We start from the raw sequence: 22,295 nt of genomic DNA on the forward strand, positions 1-22,295 counted from the left end.
TGTTGTTAAATTTTGAAATTCCGATTTTAAAATTTTAAGCTTATCTTTGTCCAAAAATGATGCCAATTTATCAAGACTCGATGTGAGAAATTTGTATGAATCGATGAACGTAATTTTATTTGATTTTTTGATTCTTCTTCTTCTTTAAGATCAACAATTTTGGTAAACGAAATATATTTTTCCTTGGTTATCGGTAATAACTCGATTTTCCCTTCGAACGCTGTGGCTATTTCCTCGATGATAAAATGAGAATCGTAACCGGATAAATTGTGAAACACTATCGGAATGCAAAAAGAATCTTTATAATTTAGATTACAATTTGAATGCGCGGGACCTCTGTATCGCCCGGTCAGATGGCAATGATCGCGAACGCGTGTATCGTCTTGCGCGAACGGCTTTTCGCATATATGACAACGAGTGGCGCTATGGAATTTCTCCCACTCTTCGAACGTTAAATTTACCATGGGGACATTTGTTTTTAAAATATTCTTAACGCGAATTGCTAAATTTTTAAGGTCTTCGGCGAACCATGCTAAACAATCGGCGCTACGACGCGAATGATACGTTGATAATGAGTCGTCGTACGAACAATGTACATAATAAGCTAAACTAAATACTTGATGATGTTGATATAATTTTTCTTCTTCCTTCTTGGCTAGAACGCATTCCAAGTCGGCGTAGACCACGAATGGAAGCCGCTCCTTCCGATTAGGGTTGCTGAACTCGAGCCACTTGTCCTTGTCGCTCGGCAACCGGACAGCGCAGTCGTTTAGCTTTCCGCAGTCGACCGTATGCGACTGCAACTTGGTGTCTGAATAAAAATAATGAAGGCATCTGTAAAAGAAAAAAATTTTTTTATCATAAGATTTTTTATATAAATTATAATTTTCAAATAATATAAAATAAACTTACCGATCACAGATATATCTTTGGCCATTGTGTTTGCTCAATTGCGAGCTCACGAGCCGGGATAAATTCTTGATCCAAGCGAAATGTCCCACGCTGTTGCCGTCTTCAGTATACAGCAGATTCACATGCTTGTCCCGCTTCTGCTGCGAAAGACGTATCGGGACAATGTTTTTGTCTTCGATGTCGTACACATTGATTGAAATGTCATTTGCAAGTTCAAATTTCTTAATTTGATTAACAGTCACTGGAAACTCAATGTCCCGGAGATTCAGCACTGTCGCGTAATGCGGGTACGATGATTCCCGTTCCGCGTTCCTTTCAGCGGGATACAGAGCGGCGACCACTGCCCACGCGAAACACGCATTGTCCTTTGATTGCACGTTAACCACCGCTCTCTTCATCATAATCTCCCGCGGCAATTTAATGTGACATCCCGCGCGCATTGGATTGTACTTGTTTATATTTACAGTCAAGTTCAGTATTCGCGACAATGCCCACCCGCTATCGCGTTCCTGAAACTCTTCCAGAGACGCTAGGGTGGACTCGATAACGCGCCGTTCGTACCACTCGCGTAAATCAGATGTGCGAAAGAGTTCATAGTTTCTCGTATTCACACTTTTATTCGCGTGTTTATCACCCGACACAAATTCGCCGTTGAATATAGTGTTCACTTTTACACTGTTGTGTTTTTTTAAAGCGTCCTGCACATGTTCCAACACAATGTCTTTAGCGTCATCGAGAAATTGGTGTGGTTCGATGTGATTATAGTTTATCACCGCACCAGTCGATACGCGACTTTCGAACGCCGTATCAATTTCACGCCACACAAGTGCATTTTGATGCGCACTACATCCGGCACCCGCGTGTACGAAACGTCTCCGTACCGAATTTTTCAAACCTTCGAGGCGCGCGATTCGAGCAATCAGTGATTGTCGATTTCCGATCGATAATCGCGGTCGTTTGATTCGACTTTGCTCTTCCAGCGACTCGATGTACTCGTCGCATCGTTGCTCCCACACAATGTAGTTTTCCAATGAATCAAGCAAAGCGGATTGTTCTCGCAAAATTTGCTCCTCCATATTGCTAACGTACACTTGCAAAATTTAGCGTTTCTAATGACAGGTCTGATGCACTTTAGCTACTGGTGGGGTGCGTCTCTCTATCATGATTTATATACCGTCTCATGCATTGTTTTATCATCGAACATTCTAGAACGATTTCATCTTACAAAAAATTCCCTGTAGTACCGTGTGCAATTTGGCCTTGATAATTTCACGTTTTGTCACGTACATTTGAAAAATCTAACATGATTGCATCAGGGGCAACCGTACATCGGCCCTTGATTTCAGCGCTTTCAGCTAAATCTTTGTCTGGGGATGATGCATGTTTTAACCTTGGTGGTTATTTTTTCGCTATTTGTCACGTACATTTGAATAATTTTGATGCGATTGCATCAGGCGCAGCCGTACATCGGCGCTCGATTTTAGCAAATTCAGCTAAATCTTTGTCTAGGGATGATGCACATTTTAACCTTGGCAATTATTTTTTCACTATTTGTCACGTACATTTGAAAATTTTAACGCGACTGCATCAGGCGCAGCCGTACATCGGCGCTCGATTTTAGCGCTTTCAGCTAAATCTTTGTCTAGGGATGATGCACATTTTAACCTTGAAAATTTCCCGTTTTGTCACGTACATTTGAATAATTTTGACGTGATTGCATCAGGCGCAGCCGTACATCGGCGCTCGATTTTAGCAATTTCAGCTAAATCTTTGTTCCGAAGATGATGATGTCATCGCAGCCATACATCGGCGCGACAAAATTTTGGAGGAAATTAAAATGTTGCGTCAGCAATAATCCCCTCTACATCGCAATTTGGGATACTATTTGAATTGATATTGATTCTAATACGATTGCAGTATTGCATCAATCGCGTGTGTGAAAGGTTCACCGCTGAAGAAATATGAATTTCTACGTTCCGATTCGAAACGGCGAAACTCCACCGTGTAAGAAGCAGAAATGCGACACGTAAGTTTAAATCGTTTAAAAAATTTGTTACTTATTGATTTTTAATATTGTTGTCTAATTATTTATATTTTTATAGTATTCAGCCTCGTCGTGCGGCTCGCATACTTGGAAGAAGGTACGCTCTAATCCCGACGTCGTACAAGTATTTGGACATTGGAATAAGCGTTGGAGCTGTATCGTACGTGGAGCTGATTCTCGGTGATAATCGAGGCAATCAAATAGTGTTGTCCTTTTCAACGTGGAATTTGTTGATGCGGAAGCAAGCAGACGTTGAACAATTTCTACAATCGACTGCTCCCCCATTAAGAATTGGAGATTTAACGATTGAAATGTATCAATCGAAAATTGTAAAACTCACATTATGCGAACATTCTTTGTACATGAAACCAGAAACATTATTACATTTATTTAATTTTGAAAATTGTATCGATCATATGCACAATTGGTTATGCGAGAATACATATCTCGTAAATGAAAAATTTAAACAATTTGAAACTGTATTACAACGTAATAATATTACTATTGTATGCGATGCTGTAAAAACGATACGTGAGAGTGATGTCTTTGACAGCGAATCATTGATCGATTGCGAATTATTAACATGTGCTGTAAATGATATTCTTTACGATGCATGCAATAAATAATTATTTTTATTCAATCTATGATTTTATTTCTTTCCTTCCATACGAATAAGAATAGTCGACAATTTTTCTCAACACGCTCCGCCAAAGATGTAGAGAAATGCTGAGGTAGATGAGACGCGATGCTCTAGTTGGAATGAGACGCGAGATATTAAAAAGATATATAATGAAGAGGAGTCTGCGACATTAGAATATTATTTCGTTGTTCTTTGCGTTTCGTTAGTCTTGTGTGTTACGTTAGTGCAATGGCTGAAGAAAACGTAATCATCGGTAATGAAGATATGGATGAATATGATGTCTGGATGGATCCCGTTGTGGTGGAAAAAATTGTGATTGAGAGAGAGAGAAGAGCGAAATGGAAGAAATTATATGCGAAAGAAGATTCATCTGATAAGGAACCTGATTTCGATTTTCGAACTAGTGATGTTGAAGAATTACTTCAGTATGAGCGGGAACAACTTTCGAAGAGGAATCTGGAAACCTCAGTCGTTCAATTTATAAGAAATCGTGAGCTCGGCTTGAAAAAACCTCGCACAATTTCGTTGAACAGATTTCTCAAAACTCGAAAATATTGTGCGAACTCAGTTAAAAAATGTGATACAAGTTTTTGTTTTGAATGTATACATGCGGAAGATCCTAATCACACTAAAGTAAAATGTTATGGAAATAGACTACGTGAAGAACTTGAATCATGTAAAGATATAGACAAATTCGAAGAAGATGTGCATGAGAATATGCTACGACATGACTTGGAAACGTTGAAGGTAAAAATATTTTTGCTAATGTGTAATAAATTTAAAACATTTACAATTATTATGTTTAATCATGATATCAGAGTTTACGAGAGTACATGAATAGTCGACGAGAGGGACAGGAGCGGAAGTCCCTCAGCCCGACACATCGCCCCTAGTCTTCCAGGAGCGGCTTCTCCACCCCCCCCCCCGCACCCCCAAATTATTATTATTATAATTATTATATTATTATTATATTATATTTTATATTAATCATAATTTTAAGTACATACACACACACACACACACACACACACACACAATTGTATTAACACACACATTTTAATAAATTTTATATATTTTAATTGAGAAAAAAAAATCTAATTATTTACGTGCCTCTCCTCGCGTCCCCATCCTTGCGTCTCTCTTGCGTTAGTTATAAGCATCGCGATATCGTTCTCTCTTGCACGCGTCATCTTCGCGCTATGACACAGAAAAATGTATAACAGATTTTAAAATAAATGTTGTTTCAATAAAAAAAATGTGATTATTTACGCGTCTCTCCTTGAGTTCCATCCCTTGCGCTATCTCTCTCTCGCGCACTAGTTGTAAGTCTCGCGATATTATCGTTCTCTCTCGCATGCGTCGTCTTCGCGCTATCGTTCTCTCTCGCACGCGCTAATTGCAAGTCTCGCGATATTATCGTTCTCTCTCTTGTACATGTCGTCTTGGCGCTATCGTTCTCTCTCTTTCATATACTCGTTGTTCACTTACCTTTGCGTCGTCCTTCTCCCACCTATACGTCGTCCTTGTCCCACGTTAACGCCATCCTTGTCGCACTCGTAGTACTGTCCTCTTCACACTTTGCACTGTCCTTTTCCCACACGTAGCGCTGTCCTTCTCACACCACCGTCCATCTCTCACACCGCTGATTCCCCTTCACTGCGCGGACCCCCTCGTCCATCGGTCGCGCCGCGGTTCCCCCTTCACCTCGCGGACCCCCTCGCCCATCGCTCGCGCCGCGGATCCCCCTTCACCTCGCGGTCCCCCTCGTCCATCGGTCGCGCCGCGGTTCCCCCTTCACCTCGCGGACCCCCTCGCCCATCGCTCGCGCCGCGGATCCCCCTTCACCTCGCGGTCCCCCTCGCCCATCGCTCGCGCCGCGGATCCCCCTTCACCTCGCGGTCCCCCTCGTCCATCGCTCGCGCCGCGGATCCCCCTTCACCTCGCGGACCCCCTCGTCCATCGGTCGCGCAGCGGTTCCCCCTTCCCCGCGGGTGACGTCACCCACCGCGCGCCGCGGTTCCTCCTTCCCCGCGCGTGACGTCACTCCCCCCGCACCGCGGTTCCCCTCGCGCCTCACCCCCCCTGAGAGGACCTGAGTTAGAACTCTCCTTGTATACCTACTTATATTATATATTATATATTATTATATATATATTATATATATATTATGTGTGTTGTTATACATAACATTACATTTTTAATGCATAAATTTTCTGTACGTGTATTGTAAGGCTACGTAATGAAAATAAACTAAACAAATCGTATAAAAACAAAAATAAAATTAACATTGTAGCAAAATAGTATTAAACAATAAGTTTTAAAGCTTTAAAATAAAAATTACTATACTTAAATAAAAAAAAGAATACTGACAAAGGTGCAGTCAAAAAAGTACAAATCAAATTTAAAAAATATTAATGCAGTACCAAAACAATTAAATTATTTTCATTTGAAATCTTAAACCTAACTGTACTTTTAATTTTAATAAATGTAAAACAAATAATAATAATGACATAAAATTATATCTTAATCGTTAAGATTCTGGCCCTTTTTCAGACATGACTGTTTCAGAAGTAGAATCTGTTTCACAAACCGAACCTGTTTTACGCACAGTGTTTTCTTTCAATTTTTGTTTCGACTGAAATTTGTTGCTGCGTTCTTTACTTCTAACTAACCAATTTCTTATTACTTCTATAATGTCCGATTCTGTTGCAAATTTTGTCTTGGAGTTCAGTCGAACAATACCTAAAATCATATAGTGAATATAAATTATGTGCGTACTTGAGTTCAGCTTTATCACGTAACTGTGGAATGTAACCGGTATGGACAGACCTAGGAATTTTAATGCGAAACATCATATAATACATGTATAACAGGATTACAACTTGAGACTTCGAAGCGACTGGTTGTTATGATTTCTTCGTCGCACGTTAAATGATATTACGCATTAATACAGTAACGCAATATTAAAAATATGTCCGACTGATCCATAAATAGGAACGTATTAAATCAGAAATAGTAGATCAAGTGAAAGCGACAAAGTTATATTACAAAGTTAGTTTTAAATTAAAATTTTTATATTTGGTTATTGCATTGAGCATTATTTAGTTACACAACACAGTTACATCAGGCTTTGCTCAAGAATGTATATGTGCTTAAAATTGTTTCGATGTAGAGTATATAAAATAATATATTTTACCAATGATAACTTGGACAAACTTCAACGATTTAAAAGGTTTTTTTTGCCGAGCTCCCTCCCAAGAATATAGCATCCCAACTTTGTTCGAAATTACTCTCGACATAACGCCCTTGATTAGATGGGAAAGATCCGTGCCTCCAATTAAACGCAGTTGATTACTCTAAAATATAAAATTCGAAAAGTAATTTATTAGAAAATAGTTTTCATCATGTAATATAAAATTTAAAAAAAATATATAGGATAATTCAATACACACCAATGCATGTATGTTATCAGTTGAATTTGATAGCCATTCTTCCATTGACATTAGTTGCTGTTCTGTAATGACTGGAAACGATGTATTAGAGTCTTAACAGCCATATTAGTGTCATCATTTAGATCTGGTTCATCAGTACATCGGGTTTTTTTTATAAGCATATCAATGCTCCTCATAAGGTCATTTAATTTTAGATGAATAAGATGAATTTCTTTAAAAAATTGTCTTTAAATTCTGAAAATTTAAAAGTTGAGTCATATTAGAATGTTATACATAAAGGAATATTCAAAAATTACAAAATCAATAATAATAAATAAAAATAATTATTTACCAGCATTTATGTCAGCGTTGTCTGTAGTTTTGAAGTTATCTTAAAATAACAAGAAATATAATTCATTTCATTAATAATGATTATTTAATATAATTGGCTGATATATTAAGGTCAGTAGTACATGAATGAATTCAACGCCGAAAAAGTTTTAAGATGTGTATTTTTAAGGTAGCACACCAGGGCGGACTGCAGGCTACCTACCATAGAAATAAATGTAATGATGACTTTCTGCTCCGTGTTGAATCCGTTCATGTGCTGTCAGCCTTACAGTGGAATAAATTTATATACTTTTAGAATAAAAAACATTAATGTTATTTGAACTGATAATTAATTTTTCAAATCTATATTCAAATTTATACCTATACGCGGCTTTGGACTTAATTTTCTTTAACATATTGATCTAATTAACAATGCAAACGTGCATTTTGATATAAAAATTGAAATTTCAAAAACTCTTACCATTAGTGATATTTTTATCTTGACTTTCCGTTGGAGAGCGATTACTGTCTGTATATTAAATATAAAAAAATTACTTTTTGAAAATTAAACAAATTTTTGCCATTAAAATTTAATTATTTTACCACGTTCAACATGTGTGTTGCCAAAATGTGAAAATGATGGGTACGTGTTACTATCTTCATCAGACATATCACAGTTAGACTCATTGGATTTATCAGTATCTGAGGAATTGTGTTTCTTCCTGTCTTGTCTCCGTTTATGCATTTTATTCTTTTTTTGATAAGGTCTCTGTGTGTGATGAAAGGTCATCTGTACTTTGGGCTTTGATTGCCTTTTTTTTAGCAATTTTTAAATCTAAAGGAATTAAAAGTTAATTATTTTTTTTAATACAAATTTTACATAATACAATTTAATAAAAATTTAACATAATATAAATAATATTTACTATATGTGCCTAAAACAATTGCTTCATATTTTATCCATGTCGAACCAGGATTATGCTTCTTTTTTATTAATGCTTTAATAGCTGTATTATCGTAACTTTTTGGTGGCCAATAACATGCAGATTCTTTTGACAGAAACCATGTTTTCGGTACTGCCTCAACAGTATCTTCCTGTTTGAATCGAACGACAAGCCAAGTCATCTATATAATCAATAGCAATTCCTTAAACTTATAAATGCAATTATTAAATTTCTCGAATCACTTGTATACAAATAGAAATATGCCAATTGAGAAAACTTATGATTTAGCAAAGAAATCAAGATCAATAAAAGAATAGAATAAATATCATAACTAACCATATAATTTCAACATTTTTTCATTATTTTTATTTGTATTTATTTTAATATTTTTATGAAATTAAAGCAATTATAAATGAAGTAGAGGAAATGCAACATATTTATCATTATATGGTAAAACTAATAATTTTCTTCTGATCTTGTCCATTCTCCACATTTTCAATTCAGTATTATATTTTGTAATTACTTTAATATCAAATAATGAAGAAAAACATGGCTTTGAATAGAAATCTTTATGTGCAATATATTTGATTCCTATTAGGAATATTTCATTTTGATATGAAGCAAAATTTTGTATTTCAACAATAGTTGTATCATCCAATTCAACAAATCGATCAGTTACTTTTAAAACATTTAAGCAATAATTAATCGTTTTAAGCTTCCTGTACTGCGGAGAAGTGCAATTATTTATCAATGGACCATTAAAATGTTCCCGCAATAATGTTACGGAATTATCATTTGTAGATTGTATTGGTTGCAAAAAATTATTTTCCTCGCTAACTCTACACACAATTTGTTGCAACTGCTGCGAATGCCTACGAATATTCTTTTTTATCTTCTGCATGTAATTTTCAAATGGAAAGGCACTAAATTCATCAAGTGAACCAAACAGGCGCACACAATCACTTAAATGCAATAAACTATGTATGTTGTGTGAAATGAAATCAGGTCCATAAATTGTAATAGAATTCTTAATAAAATGTTTCATTAGATCTTCGGCATAAGAAATATAATTCTCAAATTTTACATAGTGTTTACTTATCAATATCGAGCTTGCTAAACTTAGCATAAGAAAATTATTATACTCTTTCAATGGTATTATTTTCTTCAAAACTATTGGACCTGTGTATAATAAAAAGAGTCTAAACTCGGTTGCTTTAAATCTTTTACATTCATTTATTGGCCGAGTTGTTCTTGCAAATTCACAAGGAATATATTTTTTTAACAGCTGAAGATTTTTGCTAATTTTATTAATACTTGAAGCACGTAATTTATGAGGAGGCTTGCCAAATATGCATCCATAACGCTTACAGCATAACAACTTTTTTGTTGCACCTAGTAGAAGAATATGCATATAATCTAAAGATACATTGTCAATCATATTAAAATTGGGAATTTGAAGCCAAAGTGTTTCTCCTGTATGATGTTCGACTTGAAGAGTATTTCTAAATGAATGATCTGTTCTTTTTTCATAATTTTCAATTTTATCAAAGCATAAAACATTGTTAACCATGTCGCCTTCTTCAGTACACTTTGTACATGAAAAATAAACTGAATGGCTCTTAACAGATAAAATATGAGACTTAGCTGGGGTATCACAAATTAACATTGAAATTTTGAATTTACATAACACAGATTGTATCATTATTCCATTTGATAGTTCTATACATTCTTCTACAAAATTTTTTAAAAATTCACTAGGTTTTTCACTTCCATAATGTAAAGCTATTATAAATACTTGATTTTTCAACTTTTTAATTGATTTTACTGTTATGATTTTACCCAAAATTGGCCAAAAAGAACTTGATGTGCTTTTTGTTAAAGGCAGTCCATCAATATTAATTGCGAGACAAAATTCTGTGTTTTCATCAACAATTATATTATGTTTTAAAGTTGAAGAATTTAATGAGTTGCGTATACCAAAATAATGAAATGAATTGTTTAAAAAATTAGATTTGCGAGGTGTTTTTAAAATTGAACGTGGATCAGCTGGTAAGATATTAGTCAAAGATGGTTCTTCACGAAGTATATTTAATAATTCTTTAAATGCAGTTAGGCTAATATTTCTATCAATGGACCATTTTCCTAATTTTGTAGTAAGAGATTCCTTAGACTTTGTAAATAATGGAAGTGAAATACTAGTGTTATTATGTTCTTGTAAATCTCTAATTGCAAGAGAAGAATAATCATTCAATTTCAAATTATTATCTTTATTATTTAATAAAATGTTATTGTTATTTTGAAAATCATTGTTTTTATTTTGAAAATCATTGTTATCATTATTATCAATAATAATTTCATTATCACTATTTTTCTGTATTTTTTCACATTTCTGATCTGAGATTGTTTCATGATCTGTTAATTGATTAGTTTCACTAATCATTGCTAATGACAGATTGAGTCTTTCGTTAATTTTACGACACAATTTTTCTTTTTGACTTTTTTTGTTTGACATTTTGATTTTCATTCAACAAGACACAAAACTTAAAATAAATGGATAAAAAGTGCTATAAAGTTTATTGATCCGATTGTAATGAAATAGTTATTACCTAAAAAACAAAAAATGTTAAACAATTCATATATATTTTGAAATTAAGAAATTAATTAACATAAAGAAAAAATACGTTGTAACGATTCTTAACCTATACCGCAATGAAAAGTTAATGAAATAATATAGGATGTATTATATAATAGGACTTACCTTTAATTTAAGTGTTATTGCCTGCTACTACTCTATAAGTTTATTTCGTCCAAGAGAAGTTTTTACACAATGCACAATGCACACAAGACACAATAAAATATTGCATAAACTGTTTTTCATAGGTTATCCAAAGTGTGCCGTACAGCATGCCTCGTGCTTAGTAGAGAATTACACTATGCACAATTGATTGGCGATTTATATGGCGCCAAAATTAAAAGAATTATATTTATGTACCAGTGTTAAAACACATAACTTGCCGCATTATTACATTTACTCTTACATTTTACATTTACTTTTTATTATTAATAAAAAGTGCATAATTAATAGACATTTATTTTGCTTATTGTCAATATATATATATATATATATATATATATATATATATATATATATACCATGGTATATATAGGGTGATTCAAAATAACCCCTGTGTCCGTGAAATGACACATTGTTGAGTCAATTCTAAGACGATTTTTCCTTTTGCAAAATTTCGTTCGAAGCTTAGTTTTCGAATTATTAAAGAAAGTAGTTAACGCATGACGGGTCGGATACAAGAGGCAGGCAAGGGTGACGCGAGGCCCGTCAGACGCGGGCGCTTACGCGGGGCGCCTGCTGCGATCAGCTGGTCGCTATACACATACAGACACACATGCGAACACATACATTCTCTCTCTGTCTGCTGTCTATCTGTCTGTCTCTCTCTCTCTCTTTCATTCGCTCACTCACCTGTATTTTTTTTTTTTTTTACGAGAGAGGGGAAAATGCATTTTATGCATACCCACCGGTCGATCCAGTGAGTTATGTGGGACTCGAGTATCAAGTCGAATTATCAACTCGGTATTTCCTACCCACTAAAAACCCCTCTCTTTTCACGAATTTTCTTCGACACACTGTCCCTCTGTCCTTCCCGAGATCCGTTTTCACATAATGTCAAAAAATAGTTATTATTACCTTGTTCAATGACTTCTGATGTATTGCTGTAATTGCTTGAAGAAGAAATGAATTTTCCGATAGCTCGTACGTTCTCAGATTTAATGTAGATATCACGTTGCACAAGAAATTCACACTAAATTATTAACTGAAAGTTTTTCTTCTTTCATGAACTGCATTCTATTATAAACTTTAACAATCACATTTATTTACTCACTCGACGAGACGAGAAATTTACTAATGACTCTATCACTAATCACTATTAATCACTGTCGAATAATATCTGTTGGCGATTAAAAATCACTCGATAAAAGAAACATGCACGGACACGTTACTACACGACGCGACGACGCGACAATGCAACGATAATTACTCGACGATTGCAAGCAGTTTTTTGTCATAGTAGATTGCGGTAGTAATAATATTAATATGTTAAATGTTTATGTTTACCGCATTCTTCAATCGAACACATGATCGCGTTCGATAGCGCCAGTAGTACCTTAACCTACCGCAACCTACCATGACAAAAAACTGCTTGCAGTCGCCGATTAATTATTGTCGCATTGTCGCGTCGTCGCGTCGTGTAGTAACGTGTCCGTGCGTGTTTCTTTTATCGAGTGATTTTTAATCGTCAACAGTTATTATTCGACAGTGATTAATAGTGATTAGTGATAGAGTCATTATTAAATTTCTCGTCTCGTCGAGTGAATAAATAAATGTGATTATCACTAAAAATTAATCTATTAATTTAGGCAAAGATTACTGCTACGGCAAAGGTGTACTATGCAAATAAAAATTTAAGAAAAATAAACTTAAACTTTAATCCTTAATATTCATGTCAATAATGTCATAACATGTACAATTTCGTGCTCGCATACGTTTCGTCCTATTCCAGGACCTTCTCAATGCTGATATCGAAGATTATAAAAACATATTACATGAAAAAGTTCAAATCGGTCGCTCGCAATAGCTTATAACAATACGGTAAATAATAAAGGTCAGAGTACAAAAAAGAGTTGACAACGTCGAACGCAAAAAAGAGAGAATTTATAATTCGTTACATTTTAAAATTGATGTTGAGAGACAAACGAATGTAATGAAAAGATTTAAATTAAGAATTGAGAAAAGAAAGAAGAGACGGTGCGGCTGTCTACGTGCATGCACGATGAGTATGCTACTCACCTTCCAAGAAACACAGGGATCGCAACTGTGTGAAAAGCGGTGCAAAAAGCTGTGGCAAACAAGCATAGGGCAGAGATGTGATTATGTTAAAGTTTATAAAAGAATGCAGTTCATGAAAGAAGAAAAACTTTCAGTTAATAATTTAGTGTGGATTGTGCAACGTGATATCTACGTTAAATCTGAGAACGTACGATCTATCGGAAAATTCATTTTTTCTTCAAGCAATTACAGCAATACATCAGAAGTCATTGAACAAGGTAATAATAACTATTTTTTGACATTATGTGAAAACGGATCTCGGGAAGGACAGAGGGACATAAGTGTGTCAAAGAAAATTCGTGAAAAGAGAGGGGTTTTTAGTGGGTAGGGAATACCGAGTTGGTAATTCGACTTGGTACTCGAGTCCCGCATAACTCACTGGATCGACCGGTGGGTATGCATAAAATGCATTTTTCCCTCTCTCGTAAAGAAAAAAAAAAAAAAAAAATACAGGTGAGTGAGCGAATGAAAGAGAGAGAGAGAGAGAGACAGACAGACAGACAGCAGACAGAGAGAGAATGTATGTGTTCGCATGTGTGTCTGTATGTGTATAGCAACCAGCTGATCGTAACAGGCGCCCCGCGTAAGCGCCCGCGTCTGACGGGCCTCGCGTCACCCTTGCCTGCCTCTTGTATCCGACCCGTCATGCGTTAACTGCTTTCTTTAATAATTTGAAAACTAAGCTTCGGACGAAATTTTGCAAAAGGAAAAATCGTCTTAGAATTGACTCAACAATGTGTCATTTCACGGACACAGGGGTTATTTTGAATCACCCTGTATATATATATATATATATATACACATATGGTATATATATATATATATATATATATATATATATATATATATATACATATGGTATATATATATATATATATACACATTTGGCTTAAAATCAAATTTTATAAACGCAAGATTTTTGTCACTTTAAAATAAAAAAATAATAAACATTGTTTTGCTTATATTAATAAATATCAATAATCTTTATATTTTTTTGAGTTACTACGAATATCCATTGCGTACTACGTATATGCGTTTTTGGATCTTTTACGTATATCCATATGTGTACGTACATGAAACATATTACGGATGTTGACTATTTGTGTATCCGATTTAGTATGTCCTATGTATATACGTTTCTGGATGTACTGCATATATGAAATGTGTATGTATAGTGGATGTACTATGGATGTCCAATATGGGTATATCGGTCTTTGTATATCCTACGTATATGCGTTTTTGGATCTTTTACGTATATCCATATGTGTACGTACATGAAACATATTACGGATGTTGACTATTTGTATATCCGATTTAGTATGTCCTATGTATATACGTTTCTGGAAGTATTACACATATCAAATGCGTATGTATAGTGGATGTACTATGGATGTCCAATATGGGTATATCGGTCTTTGTATATCCTACGTATATGCGTTTTTGGATCTTTTACGTATATCCATATGTGTACGTACATGAAACATATTACGGATGTTGACTATTTGTATATCCGATTTAGTATGTCCTATGTATATATGTTTCTGGAAGTATTACACATATCAAATGCGTATGTATAATGGATGTATTATGGATGTCCAATAATGAGTATATCCGTTTTTTTGTATATCCTACATATATTAGTTTTTGGAGTTGTTATATATATCCATATTTGTTTGTACATAAGATGTACAGTGGACATTTAATTCGCGTATATATGTTTCTGGACATCCTATGTATATACACGAGATTCAATAGACGTACTTTTAATTTTACGGATATCCTATGTATATTTAGAGGATCTTCTGTGCTGACTGGGTACATACACGCACACATACTCACTCATGCATAATTATAACTGCTAAGATGTATTTTTCTTTCCTTATATTTTTTTATATAATATATGTATTTTTTAATTTAATGTAGAATTTAATTATTTAACCCGTTTTCTTCCCTAACTCCTGAGATCGCACTAGGTCCTATCCCGCGTAACAAGGATTAAATTCCTTTACCAAAAAGGGACCACCGAACGAATAGGCGTAAAAACACAGAGTTAAAGAGACCTTTGGTCGCTGACCTGTGTCAGGCCCTTCACATTCGTGCGACCCGATCCATACACCCGAATAAAGTGTGTCACGGGGTAAATAAGTTACGCTCTTCCATACAGTCCATCCTTTCAGGGTCTGGACGTAACATAGAGTTAGTTCAGCAGTTCGCATCATCGTACGCTATTCGGAAAAAAAGCGTTTATTTCTCGTTTGTACGTACCATAGTCGTGCGATATCCGGAAAAAAAGCGTTTATTTCTAGTTAGTTCAGTAGGTTGCATCGTCGTACGCTATCCGGAAAAAAGCGTTTATTTCCCATCTGTACGTACTATAGTCGTGCGATATCCGGAAAAAAGCGATTATTTCTAGTTAGTTCATTAGTTCGCATCATCGTACGCTATCCGGAAAAAAAGCGTTTATTTCTCGTTTTTACGTCGCATAGTCATGCGCTATCCAGAAAAAAAAGCGTTTATTTATAGTTAGTTCAGTAGTTCGCATCATCGTACGATATTCGGAAAAAAAGCGTTTATTTCTCGTTTGTACGTACCATAGTCGTGCGATATATGGAAAAAATGCGTTTATTTCTAGTTAGTTCAGTAGGTTGCATCGTAGTGCGCTATCTGGAAAAAAAGCGTTTATTTATAGTTAGTTCAGAAGTTCGCATCATCGTACACTATCCGGAAAAAAGCGTTTACTTCTAATTAGATCACTAGGTTGCATCATCGTACGCTATCCAGAAGAAAAGCGTTTATTTCTCGTTTTTACGTCATATAGTCGTGCGCTATCCGGAAAAAAAGCGTTTATTTCTAGTTAGTTCAGCAGTTCGCATCGTCGTACGCTATCCGGAAAAAAAGCGTTTATTTCTAGTTAGTTCAGTAGATTGCATCTTCGTACGCTATCCAGAAAAGAAGCGTTTAATTCTCGATTTTACATCGCATAGTCGTGCGCTATCCGGAAAAAAAGCGTTTATTTCTAGTTAGTTCAGTAGTTCGCATCATCGTACGCTATCCGGAAAAAAGCGTTTATTTCTAGTTAGTACAGCAGTTCGCATCATCGTAAGCTATCGGGAAAAAAAGCGTTTATTTCTAGTTAGTTTACTAGGTTGCATCTTCGTACGCTATCCAGAAAAAAGCGTTTAATTCTCGTTTTTATGTCGCATAGTCTTGCTCTATCCAGAGAAAAAGAGTTTATTTCTAGTTAGTTCAGTAGTTCGCATCATCGTACGCTATCCGGAAAAAAGCGTTTATTTCTAGTTAGTACAGCAGTTCGCATCGTCGTAAGCTATCGGGAAAAAAAGCGTTTATTTCTAGTTAGTTTACTAGGTTGCATCTTCGTACGCTATCCAGAAAAAAGCGTTTAATTCTCGTTTTTATGTCGCATAGTCTTGCTCTATCCAGAGAAAAAGAGTTTATTTCTAGATAGTTCACTAGGTTGCATCGTCGTGCGCTTTCCGGAAAAAAAGCATTTATTTCTAGGTAGTTCAATAGGTCGCATAATCGTGCGCTATCCGGAAAAAATAGGGTTTATTTCTCGTTTTTACGTCGCATAGTCGTGCCTCTCCGAAAAAAAAGCGTTGTACCTATGAGAGGTATCTCGGGCGGCTCCTACGGCCTCCGCGCCACTCGCAAAGCACAAAGTCCGTTCTCACAAGTAAACCTCGGGGAACGTCAGACGCCGATTTTTTTCAAACTTTTTACAGTTGTTTCTTATGTCAAAGTATGAAGAAATTTGCCATTATTTTTAGCTCAATTTGAATTTTTCATTTTTTAAAAAGTTTTTTTAGTTTTACGCAAATACATGATTTTACACATATTTAAAACATTTCTTAAAGATGACTGTAGTGCGCATAGTGCTCTGCGCATTCTCTCCATTACAGAGAAGTTGCACACAAGTGCGTGTCGTTCGCGTCTTGAATCTGGCATACTACGGCGGCAGCGACTCGTTTATAGAAACACTGACTTGCACGCAGCGATATATGTAAATATAACTAAACCACGTAGTAAGGTAAAGAAATACAAAATATATACAATACAAATTATATACAGGGTGAATCATTTTAATCAATACACTCGAATATCTCGAAAACAGCACTCTTCAGAAAGAAATGTTTCAAACAAAAATTGTAGGGTGTGAAGGGGGACATAAGATGGTAGCATTGGTTTGACCTTGAAAAGTCATTTGAAGGTCACATAAAAGTCACCTTTAATTTCTTAAATTGAACCCACTACTTTTCATTACATATTCTTGTAGCTTATCTCAAGAGCTTTCCAAAACACTACAGACAAATGTTTTTTCATTAAGTACTTTTTGAGTTATAAGGCTTCAAAGTTTGCAGTACTTCGATATAGAATGCAAAATATCTCGTAAAATATTTAGTTTTCGGTAGTCTTACCCTAATACTTTTATGCACAGGATAATGAGACAAAACTATTGGTGCAAAGAAAACGTATGATTGTTTATAACAAAAAGTGCATTGCAAATTACACATTTTTTATTATAAATAATCATACGTTTTCTTTGCACCAATAGTTTTGTCTCATTATCCTGTGCATAAAAGTATTAGGGTAAGACTACCGAAAACTAAATATTTTACGAGATATTTTGCATTCTATATCGAAGTACTGCAAACTTTGAAGCCTTATAACTCAAAAAGTACTTAATGAAAAAACATTTGTCTGTAGTGTTTTGGAAAGCTCTTGAGATAAGCTACAAGAATATGTAATGAAAAGTAGTGGGTTCAATTTAAGAAATTAAAGGTGACTTTTATGTGACCTTCAAATGACTTTTCAAGGTCAAACCAATGCTACCATCTTATGTCCCCCTTCACACCCTACAATTTTTGTTTGAAACATTTCTTTCTGAAGAGTGCTGTTTTCGAGATATTCTAGTGTATTGATTAAAATGACTCACCCTGTATATATATATATATATATGTATATATACAAATTATATATATACAGGGTGACCCATTTTAACTTAGGCAGCCAAATAACTCGAAAAATAAGCACACTACGAAAAAATGGTTAGAATCAAAATTTCGTCATTTCGAGGGGGACGTACAATCAGCAAATGACGTTAAAATCAGCCCCCCCATCCCTCCCCCTGGGCGGTGAGGGGGGGCAAGTTTGAAATCTTAAATGGAACCCCCTATTTTTCATTGCATATTCTTGTAGCTTATCTCGAGAGCTTTCCAAAACACTATAATTAAGTACCTTTTTATTAAGTACTTTTTGAGTTATAAGGCTTGAAATAATTTCTTAATTTTACATAAACCATAAAATATCTAGTAAACCATTCATTTTTCGATTATCTTACCTTCATACTTTTATGTACAAAATAATGAGAGAAATCAATTGGTGTAAAGAAAACACATAGTTGTTTCTAAGAAAAAATATGTAATTTGCAATTAACAATTCCATATTTTTTCTTAAAAACAACTGTATGTTTTCTTTACACCAATTGATTCCTCTTATTATTTTGTACATAAAAGTATGAAGGTAAGATAATCGAAAAATGAATGGTTTACTAGATATTTTATGGTTTATGTAAAATTAAGAAATTATTTCAAGCCTTATAACTCAAAAAGTACTTAATAAAAAGGTACTTAATTATAGTGTTTTGGAAAGCTCTCGAGATAAGCTACAAGAATATGCAATGAAAAATAGGGGGTTCCATTTAAGATTTCAAACTTGCCCCCCCTCACCGCCCAGGGGGAGGGATGGGGGGGCTGATTTTAACGTCATTTGCTGATTGTACGTCCCCCTCGAAATGACGAAATTTTGATTCTAACCATTTTTTCGTAGTGTGCTTATTTTTCGAGTTATTTGGCTGCCTAAGTTAAAATGGGTCACCCTGTATATATATATACATACATATATAAAAAACTTGGATATTATTCTTTACAGAATGTGCTCCGTAAATCGATTCAATATTTTGCAAATTTTGAGTACAAAGTTATCAGACAAGCCAATATTAATTAGTGATCCAAACGAAAGAGAAGAATATATTGCTGAATGTTTATATAATATCATTATGCAATCTGAAGACTGTCCCGACGAAATGATTATTGAAACATTAGATTATGAGGATGATTTTGTAGCATTAGATCCTGATGAAATTTCATCCTTTATCAGATCTGATTGTGAAGCACGGAGTAGTTTCGAAGGAGAAATAGATTGGTCAGATGATTCATTGGAGCCTAAAAAACTAAAAGTATATATTGAATATAACAAAAAAGTTGAGGCAGTATCATATTGGAGATGTCACAAGAAAAAAAAATGTAGGCCATTTTCTCAAGTGCTTAATAAATATAAATATGTTCCTAATGAACGTGCTTTGTACAGATGGGAAAATCAAATAAAAGAATGTGGGTCACGAATAGACAAATTACGCGAAATTTATAATTTTGTATTAAACAAATTTGAAAGTCAAAGAGCGGCAAAAAGAATAGTCCACGATTTTGATATTAAAAAATGGGTATTAAGTAAAGCCAGAGAAATTGAATTAACTCAATTTACAGCATCCGATACATGGATACTAGCTTTTAAAAAAGAAGCGAAAATTGTAAGTCGAAAAATTCTAAAATACGTTTCTCCAAAATTTTCACAAAGTGAGAATGATATTATTCGAATGAGTCCAGAATTTTTAAGTACTGTTGAAAAGTCAATATTAATTAATAATGTGTCTGATACTTTCATTTTTAATGCTGATCAAACTGGAATTCAAAAAGAAATTCATTCAGGAAGATCACTAACTTTTCAGGGTGAAAGAGATGATGAAGCTATATCGCAGTCTTTACACTCTATGACTCATTCTTATACTGTCATGCCGATCATCAATAAAAATGATGATATTTTGAAACCAATCTTTATAGTTTTACAAGAACCTAATTGGCCATTAAGTGAAAAAGTTTTAAACAATTTGTATTCTCCTAAAGTTTTATATTACACTGCGACAAAATCTGGAAAAATGGGTAAATTGGAGCTCATTTCCTTTCTAAAAAATTGTTATTATTCTAATTTACCTCCTGATATTAAATCAATATTAGTGGTCGATTCATGGTCAACCTATAATAATAAAAATACTATTGTATCAGGCACTCCAATGGATAAAATTTCGACAATAATTCATCAAATCCCCCCAAAATGTACCGCGTTGTACCAACCTTTAGATGTATTTTTTTTCAGACCGTTTAAAAATTATTTGCGAAAACTTGAGGATACTATTATTGCAGACGATTTAAATTTTGATATATATACTCGTAATAGTATTCTTAAATTAAATGACTTTGTTTGGAATCAAATATCATCACCACATTTCAGACCTTTAAGAATTTATGCATGGTATAAAGCTGGTTATGTAGAACAAAAACCATCGGCTGATTATAAATTTCAAACATTTTCACAATATTGTCTAAATTTTGAGAAACAAACATGCGAAATTTTTAATTGTGATAATATTACATTTAATAGATGTAGTTATTGTAAGCTTCACATATGTGCTCATCATAGTATTATTCAAACTGTTCACATATGTGAAAATTATGTAGACTAATATATTTTATACAATTAATACGTTCACAAAAAAATGATTTTAAAAAATTAGAAATAAAAATAAGAAATAAAAAAATATAAAATATTATAAAATATGTAAAAAATAAAAAACAGTTAATTAGCAAGTGTATTCAATTTCTTTTTCTTCATTGAAGCTTTATTTTCTAAAAAAGCTTTATTTTGAAGCTTTATTTTCGAAAAAAGTTTTTTACAAGTTGAACCAAACTTTGCACAAAAGATTTTCTTTCTTTATGTCCTTTCAAACGATATACTACAGTAAGAGCTGTTTCATTTGAAATTTTTGAGTTGATATTTTGATAAAAGAGCAACCCCCTTTAAAAGAGTAACCCCTCGAAATGGTGGAACACTTCTTTCGCAGATTTTTATAATTTTGAACCGTTTCCGAAATATATATAGAGAATGGTAACAGACTTTATGGACACCCTATATATTATATTAGTGTGGTACTTACGTAGTATTATACGTATGCCACGTTTCAAACAATCGGGTACATTCATCTTTAAGAAATATTGTTTTAAATATGTGTAAAATCATGTATTTGCGTAAAACTAAAAAAATTTTTTAAAAAATAAATTCAATTTGAGCTAAAAATGACGGCAAATTTCTTCATACTTTGACATAAGAAACAACTGTAAAAAGTTTGAAAAAAATCGGCGTCTGACATTCCCCGAGGTTTACTTGTCAGCTGTACCTACGACGCGTGGCCGGGCGGTACCTACGAGAGAGCTATCGGTTAGTACCTACGACGCCTGGACGGGCGATAGCTACGAGAGATATCTCGGGCGGATGCTACGGCCTCCGCACGGATCGCACTGCACCAAGTCTGTTCTTGGTCGTACTTACGACGGGTGGCCGGGCGGTACCTACGAGAGAGCTATCGGGCGGTATCTACGACGCCTGGCCGGGCATTACCTACGAGAGATATCTCGATCGTCTCCTACGGCTTCCTCGCGGCTCGCACTGCACAAAGACCATTTTCGGCGGTACCTACGAGTCGTAGCCGAGCGGTACCTACGAGAGAACTGTCGGGTGGTACCTACGAAAGGTATCTCGGGCGGATGCTACGGCCTCCGCGCGAATCGCACTGCACCAAATCTGTTCTCGGCCGTACCTACGACGCGTGACCGGGCGGTACGTACGAGAGAGCTGTCGGGTGGTACCTACGACGCCTGGCCGGACGGTACTTATGAGAGAGCTATTGGGTGGTACTTATGATGCGTGGCCGGGCGGTACCTACGACGCATGGCCGGGCGGTACCTACGAGAGATATCTTGATCGGCTCCTACGTCCTCCTCGCGGCTCGCAGTGCACAAAGTCCGTTCTCGGCAGTACCTACGACGCGTGGCCAGGCGGTACCTACGAGAGAACTATCGAGTGGTACCTACGACGCCTGGCCGGGCGGTACGTACGAGAGAGCTATCGGGCGGTATCTACGACGTGTGGCCGGGCGGTACCTACGAGAGAGCTA

At 35.1% G+C, this 22,295-nt stretch overlaps 1 pseudogene; it reads right to left on the reverse strand.

The window, feature by feature from the left end:
* Positions 1 to 6,126: 6,126 nt before the first annotated feature.
* LOC112637822 lies at positions 6,127 to 8,482 on the reverse strand (annotated as a pseudogene).
* Positions 8,483 to 22,295: the final 13,813 nt, after the last annotated feature.

Source organism: Camponotus floridanus, unplaced genomic scaffold (assembly GCF_003227725.1).
Source record: "Camponotus floridanus strain SB8 unplaced genomic scaffold, Cflo_v7.5 scaffold207, whole genome shotgun sequence".
NCBI lineage: Eukaryota > Metazoa > Arthropoda > Insecta > Hymenoptera > Formicidae > Camponotus > Camponotus floridanus.